The sequence below is a fragment of the Pteropus alecto genome, unplaced genomic scaffold, assembly GCF_000325575.1.
Source record: "Pteropus alecto unplaced genomic scaffold, ASM32557v1 scaffold35, whole genome shotgun sequence".
Classification (NCBI taxonomy): Eukaryota; Metazoa; Chordata; class Mammalia; order Chiroptera; family Pteropodidae; genus Pteropus; species Pteropus alecto.
In genome coordinates this window covers 7,012,182-7,020,355 of record NW_006437828.1, presented here as the reverse complement: position 1 = coordinate 7,020,355, position 8,174 = coordinate 7,012,182, and the positions used below count along the sequence as shown (strand labels likewise).

Below are 8,174 nucleotides of genomic sequence, written 5' to 3'. Positions count from 1 at the left end.
AACAAGGTGCAACTTAAGTATAAAAGGCATAACTAACGACTCAGGTTTGCATTATCCTGGACTATGAGAGCAAATTGAGGTCTCCACCAAGAACCCATCAGCTGATAATACAGAAGGTCTAATTTTGTATTGTTTTGTTTTTACCCTTAGAATCCTTCATTCCTTCAAACTGTTTTCCTAACTTATGTTCGTTTGCGTTTGTTTTTACTCCTAAGCTTTTTCTTTCTGCTACTCTCTATCTGTAATCCATAGCCTTCCTGGCCCTGTAATCATCTGTGCTGATTTTGGTCTGTTTTCAATCATATCTTTTCAGTCTGTTTTCTTCAGGCATTTATTGGTGTATATATTTTAAATAGTGTATACATTTTATGGTGTATATATATTTTTATACACTGGTATTTTATTTGATACACTGGTGTATATATTTTAAATTTTATCTACTGTTTATAACCATATGATTAGTTTCCATGTCTTCAAATGTTGTTTCTTATCATTTTAATGGGTATGTAAGTAAACTGTAATTTAATCAATTCCCTCCATCTTTTTTTTTTAACATTTGGATCGTTTTTTATCTTTTCATTTTTATAGACAATATTTTGATGAATAGTCTAGTAGCTACATCTTCAGGCTCATCTGTAATTATTTATTTAGAATAAATTCAGAGATGTATTACTAGAACAAATTCAGAAATTGCTGAGTCAAAAAAATATAAAATTCGGTCTACAGCCATGCCACCCAGAACGCGCCCGATCCCCTCTGATCTCAGAAGCTAAGCAGGATCGGGCCTGGTTAGTACTTGGATGAGAGACCACTTTGGAATACCAGGTGCTGTAGGCGTTAAAAATAAATAAATGAATAAATAAATGAAAATGAAATTCTAAGTCTTATAGTATGTATTTTCACATTATAACACAAAGATTATACCAACGAGGGTGTAGTTTTCTGCAGAAAACACGAGGCAATGTTATCACACCAGTTAACTTCCTTTAGGTACTCTCCTACAGACCAATCTTCAGAAATAGTAATATTTTGAGCTGTTTTCCTGAAAAAAATTATAACGACAATACTATGAGCTCACATTTTAACAAGCTGATACAAAAGAACTGCTCTTTGAAATGTCACCTTATTAAACCAGTGCTGTCCAAAGCCACCTTACAGTGTCGTGCCTGTTTTGTGAGAGCACATTTGTTTGATTTTGAGGTCCCTTTGTGCAGGGGCCTCGGGCATCCCCATCCTCCTTGCGATGCCAACTAAGTACTATGTGTTTGACCACAAGGTCTGGGCTCTGCATACCTATACCATGCATTTTAGATTAAATCTGATTTCTTCCTTCAAGTGGATGCTTTATTCTTATAGCCAACAGGGCACAGAGCTCAGAGAAAGAAGATTATGTTTTTTAATGTTTATTAATGTCTTAAAACTATGTGCCCATCTGTTCTGAGTCTGAAAGAAATCAAAGTTAGGCTTACAGAAAATCAGGCACAGTGAATCAATCAATTTATTAACCATTGCTGAGTGCCAACAATGCGTAAGGCAACAGGAGTAATCAAAATCAGAGAGTAAACTTAAAAATACGTTGGTAAATATTCTACTTTCCTTTAGTTTTAGTTGATTTTCTTGGAGTATTGGATGAATGTTTAAGTTTGCATTTTGTTGTTCTAGATGTTTATTTTTTCTTAGCCTGGAAGAAGACCTTGGCAGCTATGTTTTTAAAGTATCCTGTTTTTCTTCAATAGATGCTTTTTTAAATTGAGGACATTAAGTGTCTTGCCATATAAGTATTGGCTTTATGTGTTTCCTCTTCTGTGAAATGTCCATTTATGTCTTTCGTCTATTTTTCTATTGGATTGTTGTCCTTTCCTTATTGATTTGTAGAAATTCTTAAACTATTCTTGATACAGATTCTTCATTCGTTAAATGTGTACACCTTCTCTCAGTTTATAGCTTATCTTTTCGCCTTTTGAAACATGTCTTTTAATGAATACAATTTTTGAAATTTTAATATAGTCAAATATATCACATATTTATTTTATAGTGGGCTTTTTTGTGTCCAGTGTTTAAGAATTCCTTCCTTAACCCTCAAAATCTAAAGATATTCATCCATATTTTCTTCTAAAAGTTTTAAAGTTTTCCTTTGAACATTTGCAACCTTAATCCATCTGGAGTTGATTTCCATGACTAATGTGAGATAGGAATCTGATTTACTTTTCATGTGGATGATCATTTTTTTCCTGTTCCATTTATTGCATTCCCTGTAAACAATCCAGGAAACGCAAATCAAGACCATAAAGGGTTACCACCTTACACTCATTCGGTTGGCAAACATTGAGCGCTGAAGAGGGTAGATCAACAGGATGGTGAGAGTAAAAACTGTAACAATTGTTTTTGAAAATGGCCTGGCATTATCTTGCAAAGTTGAAAATCCACGCACCCCACAACCAACCCACATCCCATTCCAAGGTATAAACTGAGATGACTCCAGCGGGCGTGCATGGGGACGGAGAACCACATAACGAGAATATCTATTACAGCAAGAAATGTGAAATCCTAAACTCCTGCTTCAGGAAGCCAGATGAGAAAGGCTGGTGTAGTCACACCATGAAATACGATACAGCAATGAAGATGAATGAATCCCAGCGACCCACAACAACGTGAACGACGCTTAGTAATAGAAAACGAACTGAGAAAAAAGTCCCAGAAGATTATATACCTCATGATACCTTTTTTAAAGTCAAAAACAATAATCATTATATTGTTTGGAAGCATATATGTGTGATAAAAATATTTTAAATCAAGAATGAGTAAAAACACACAATTTAGAATTGTAGCTATACAAGGAGGAAGAAATGCAAGAGAAGAGCTAGGACAGGAACACACAGAAGATCCAAGCTGTTGCCAGTGTGTTCATTCTCTAACTGGACAGCGAGTTTATGGGTGTTCATTACGTTATTAATGAATAAGCTGTATCTACACAAGTAGATGCAGGAAAAGAGGTTCAGGCATGGACCAATGATGAGGGTGGAGGGTAAACCAAGGAAGATGAGTTCAACTTTGTTCACCTGGGGGCCACTGAAAATAAAGTTGGGGAAGAACGTCAGCACGGACCCTTAGAGAAGTGAGCTGGCCTAACTAAGGTATGAAGTGACAATGCTTGAAAACAGAGATCGAAGAGCTATTTGGTATAAGTAACAGTTAGGTATTAATATATCAAAACCTTACTAATTTTTTCACTGGGTCCTAACGAGGTGTTAGTTTATAAGGACGCAGCCTGCCAAAATTCCATGATCTTTCAGGTCTGTTTGGACCACCGTGAAAAATAAGTAAATAAATTCTCTAGGGAGGGGCTAGACAGAAAAAGAAGCAAGCCAAGAAAACCCTAGATTCCTTTAAGAACTTCCATGATATCACAAGAGTAAGTTAAAGACTGTGACAGTTCCAAGCTTTTCATAATAAGAGCAGCTTACATTTTTCTAGGATTTTATAGTTTGCCTAGTGTTTTCATATACACGCTTCGTTTGATAATGAGACAAAGAGCTTGAGAACTTGCAAAATCGAAGCTGTCAGATGTTTGCGACAAAAAAAGAAATAAATAACGATACGAATGAAACTGACAGAAATGTATCAGCATGATCTTTGTGTGCTTCAACTTCTTTAAATCTTAGTCTAAATATGAGGTGATCCTACGGTTTTATACAACTCCAATTCAACAAATATTTGTTGAGTTTCTAAAATATGCAGGCGCTGTGCTTAGATCCGGGACTAAAACAATGAACAAGAAAAGACAATAGCCTAGGAATTATTGATAAACAGGGCTTAGTAACGTAAATGTAGATCTATTTTAATTCTAAAAGTGGCATTATGCGCGATACCGTTTATGAAGCTGTACTTGGCTTCGCCTGGAACACATCCAGTAGAGTTAATGACCACTTCTATGTCCACACTGGACCTCATCACGCTTTCTTTGTAGTATTCATCTCACCGACTTGTGATCCTTTGTACACCTGCCTGCAGCAGACATCTGTTACTCTGTTCGCAGGAGACCTTGTCTTCTCAGGAGCTCCTTTCCCCACCTTCTGATGCTGCCAGTCACGTTATCCCGCATCCCCACCCCTGGGGGGGCACAGGATGCAGGCTGGCCATGCAGAGGGGGTGGCCCGTGATCCAAGCAGAACGCTTTTGAAAGGCTTGATATGAACCCTGGAAGAGAAAGAATTTGTCTCTCCTCCTAAATTGCTAGTATTAATATAGAAGACCTAGTATTTTGGCTCCGTGGGAAGGTCTAAGAACCCAGAGGAGACTGAGTCGTGAGACAGTGGGGCTGAATCCTGAGGAAACCCTAAGCCTGAGTCCAGCAGTGGCCCAAACCCAGGTGCCTGGAATTCCCGGTTAAAAGAACCAATATATTGACGTTTAACTAAGCTTTGTTAGATTAGTTTACGGTCACTAAAACCTAGGAAAGTCCCAACTAATACTGTCCCCTCTACAAAATTGTGAGCCTCTTCAAGCAACTGTGAGCTAGGGCCTAATTTGCAGACATTGGACTGGTGGCCGCTGCTCAGGTAGCAGGCATAGAGCCTAAACGAAATTGCTCAGGTTTTAGGGCACGTAAATGCAACCTTAGGCCCATGAACTTCCAGGAGGATTTGGAGAGGATGCGCATATGTGGACTTTTCAGGTGAGAAAGTTCATAGTTGTTATTGATGCTCAAAGGAATCCCAAACCAAGAAAGCTCAAGAACTCTTTCTGACCTAAAGGCTGCACCTAGCAAACTCAGCCTGGTTTCAGTGACAGCCATCATCACATCTGGAGACGTGGAACAAGGCAAGAAAGAGGTTTTCTAGAACTTTCCTTCAAATCTAAAGCATGAAAAAGCTTGCCGTGCTCCAGGTAAAGTCACGCCTTGTGTGTTCGGTTAGCTGATGTTAGATGAGGGTGTTTTCTGGTTTGTTCTTCTAGGTCTACTGAGGGATACAGCTGGGGAATAAGACCACGGCCACCACTCCATGTCGCATAACTGTCAGGACGCCTCCCGGGGGCCTCCCAATCCATGGATCCACTGAGCAAACCTAATTCCGTTATTAATCTCCAGCTTCCAAAACTGTCTTTTGGGGGGGTGGGAGGTATATGGAAAGTCTCTCTGCCTCTCTCTGTCTCTGTCTCTGTCTCTGTCTCTCCATCTCTCTCTCTCTCTCTGTCTCTCTCTCTCTCTGTCTCTGTCTCTCCATCTCCCTCTCTCTCTCGTTGTTGTGGTGAAACACACATAACATAAAGGTTCCCATCTTAATCCCGTTTAGTGCGCAGTGCAGTGGCATTAAGCGTATTCGCCTGGCTGTGCAGGCTTCACTCACCCTCCCCAGAACTTAGTTTCCTGAGGCTGCCTTAACAAACAGAGCTGCAGCCTTGGTGGCTCACGGCGACAGAAATCTCACTCCCGTTCCGGAGGCCAGAAGTCCAGGGTCAAGGCGTCAGCAGGGCCGTGCTCCCTCCGAAGGCCCAGGGGGAGTCCTCCCTCGTCTCTTCCGGGTTCTGAGGACGCCGGGTGCTCCTTGGCTTGTGGCTGCATCGCTCCCAGCCCTGCCTCCGTCTCCGCATGGCCTTCTCTGTCTCTGTGTCTTCTCCTTTCCTTCCTCTTGTAAGAACTCTTGTCTCTGAATTTAGGGTCCCTTCTCTTGGGTAATTCATCTCTTCTTGAAATTCTTAACTTTTTCCAAGTAAGGTCACTTTCACAGGTTCTGGGAGTTAGGCATATTATTTGGGAGCCATAATCCAACCCACTGCAGCTGGGTTATCCCAGAAGCCTTGCCAAGATCAAGACTTGAGTGCAAATGCCGTATGATGGAGGTGATCGATCCCGGGAGCACCAGCAGGGGAGTGGGAAGTGACAGGGAAGAGAAGGAAGCCAGTGTAGACTGCCTTCATGAGCCAGTTACCGTGAGCGCCGGGGGCCCTGGAGAGGTGGTATAGATAGAACACACCGCGGGAGTGTCCCACCCGCAAGGCAGGGAAGCTGGGGTGTTCATGCTCAGAACGTCATCCGTCACTGACCGAAGGCTGTTCCCAGGGGCGTTGACTCCTTGGCGCTTGCTTCTCTCACACTCGGGCAAAGGGAAAGCTCTCGGGGGAGTCGGGGGTGACAGTCATCTCTTTTGATAGTAGGACACCATGTGCATGTCCTGAAATGCTCAGTGACTCAAAGGTGTGGGCGGGGACTGACAGCATCTGCCCAGAAGTTCCCACCTCATCGTTTATGTCAATGCTGACGAAGGAGCAAGTAGAGTGGTCCACGGATAGATCATTAAAATAATATTTGATTTTAGAATAAAACTTAGAATTTTAAAAAACTGAGTGACGTTCGTATACAAACTACTTCCAGTCTCTTTTGCACATTTATGTGAATAAAGTTAATCACTATATATATTAACTACAGATATATGTATAATATATATATATATCTCTTATTTTAAAAAATGGAAATAAGTAGGAATGTGACACTCATCAATATGTAATATTTATCACTGAATCCATGAACTGGGTTTAAAAGGTCAATAAAATTTTACTGTACTTATAAAAATATACAGTATATTTATTTAACTTGTTTTTTTAACACACTTAGAGCCTTATGGTCACTGCAAATTTTTAAATTTCTAGTTTCGATTTATGTAGGTATTTCTTTTCCTGGAGAATTAAGATAGTGTGATCAATAAAAAATGGAGAATTTGAAATGTAAACAAGTTTAAATAGAGAATAAGGATGAAACATGTCCTGTTAATAAAGTACTTGTTATTAACTGATGGATGACGGATACGTGAATTTAGATTCCACTGGATAAGGGTAAAGAGTGATATAACTATTTTACTTTAATATGTAAGAATTTATGGAACCCAAGAAATAACATCCTTTGCAATTCCATATACTTACGATGAGAAATTTTAGAAGTCGCTCTAAAATTCTTTTAGGAAGCATATTAACTAACCTCTAAACTCGAATCCCAGATTTCCAGGAAAGAGAGTCTCATTGGCCAAGTGTGCATCCGCAGAATCCACTGTGGTCAGTGACATGGGGTCACAGGCTTGCCGTCCACTCAACAGAGGCGACAGTGTGTTGAGCAGTACATGGTCAACAGTTCTCAGACAAAGGGGTAGCACTCAAGACAGCTTGACAACGTAATGAAGGTTTTTATTTAATTTGCAAGTGTTTCTTATACATTGAACCCCAGTAAACTGATTTTTATGCTTAATCCATTCTTTTTAAAAACTTTTCTTTTTTAGGGAATGGACTATGGCCACTCAGAAATATATTGGCACGCACTCTCCCCAAAATCCCTGAGGCACGCTGACTTTCAAAGACAGTTGTGAGTTCTGGGCATGTGGCCCGCCCCCACCACCTCCGTTGGTCTCCACGTGGGATGAGAAGCAGATGAGCCTCTTTGTTCACGAAGAAAGAACACTCAGAGCACAAAGCATCACGTAAACCTCCCTCGTGACATACATTTCCTTCCTCCTTCCAGGCAGTGGTCCAACGTGTATTTTAGATTCCTTTAGCATCCGTCAGCGGCTTTGCCTCTTAAGCCGACCTATATTTCGCTCTTATACTTTTAATCAGATTGGGTAATGTAGCCACCACTCCAGGCCAGAATTGGATTGATTTCCTTGTGACTACGAATAACGCAGAGGTAGGAAAAGGAAACGGGCAGACAGTGTAGCTCCAGAGAGGCACGCAAGATTCTCTGAGGAATCTCTGAAAAAGAGAGATTCTTAAGAATTGGCTCATGGGATTGTGGAGGCTTGACAGGTCCAAAATCTGATAGAACAGGCTGGCAGGTGAGAGGCCCAGAGAAGAGCTGCAGTTCAAGTCCAAGGCTGACAGAATTCCTTCTTGCTCAGGGAAAGTCAGTCGTTTGTCCTATTCAGGCCTTGAACTGATTGGATGAGATCCACCCACATTTTGGAGGCTAATCTGCTTTACTCAAAGTCCACCAATTTAAATGTTACTCTTATGCAAAAAAATATCTGTACAGAAACATCCAGAATAGCATTTGACCAAATATCTGGGCCCCATAGCCCAGCCATGTTGACATATTTTATTTATCCATGTATCAGGTGATGGAAATTGGTTTCATTTCCACTTTTTGGTTATTATGAAGCTGCTATGAATTTGTGTGGACATGTGTTTTC

The 8,174-nt window shown here is 40.6% G+C and overlaps 1 pseudogene; it reads left to right on the top strand.

Moving 5' to 3' along the window:
* The first annotated feature begins 718 nt into the window (after positions 1–718).
* Positions 719–837, top strand: LOC112482291 (annotated as a pseudogene).
* The last annotated feature ends 7,337 nt before the right edge of the window (positions 838–8,174 follow it).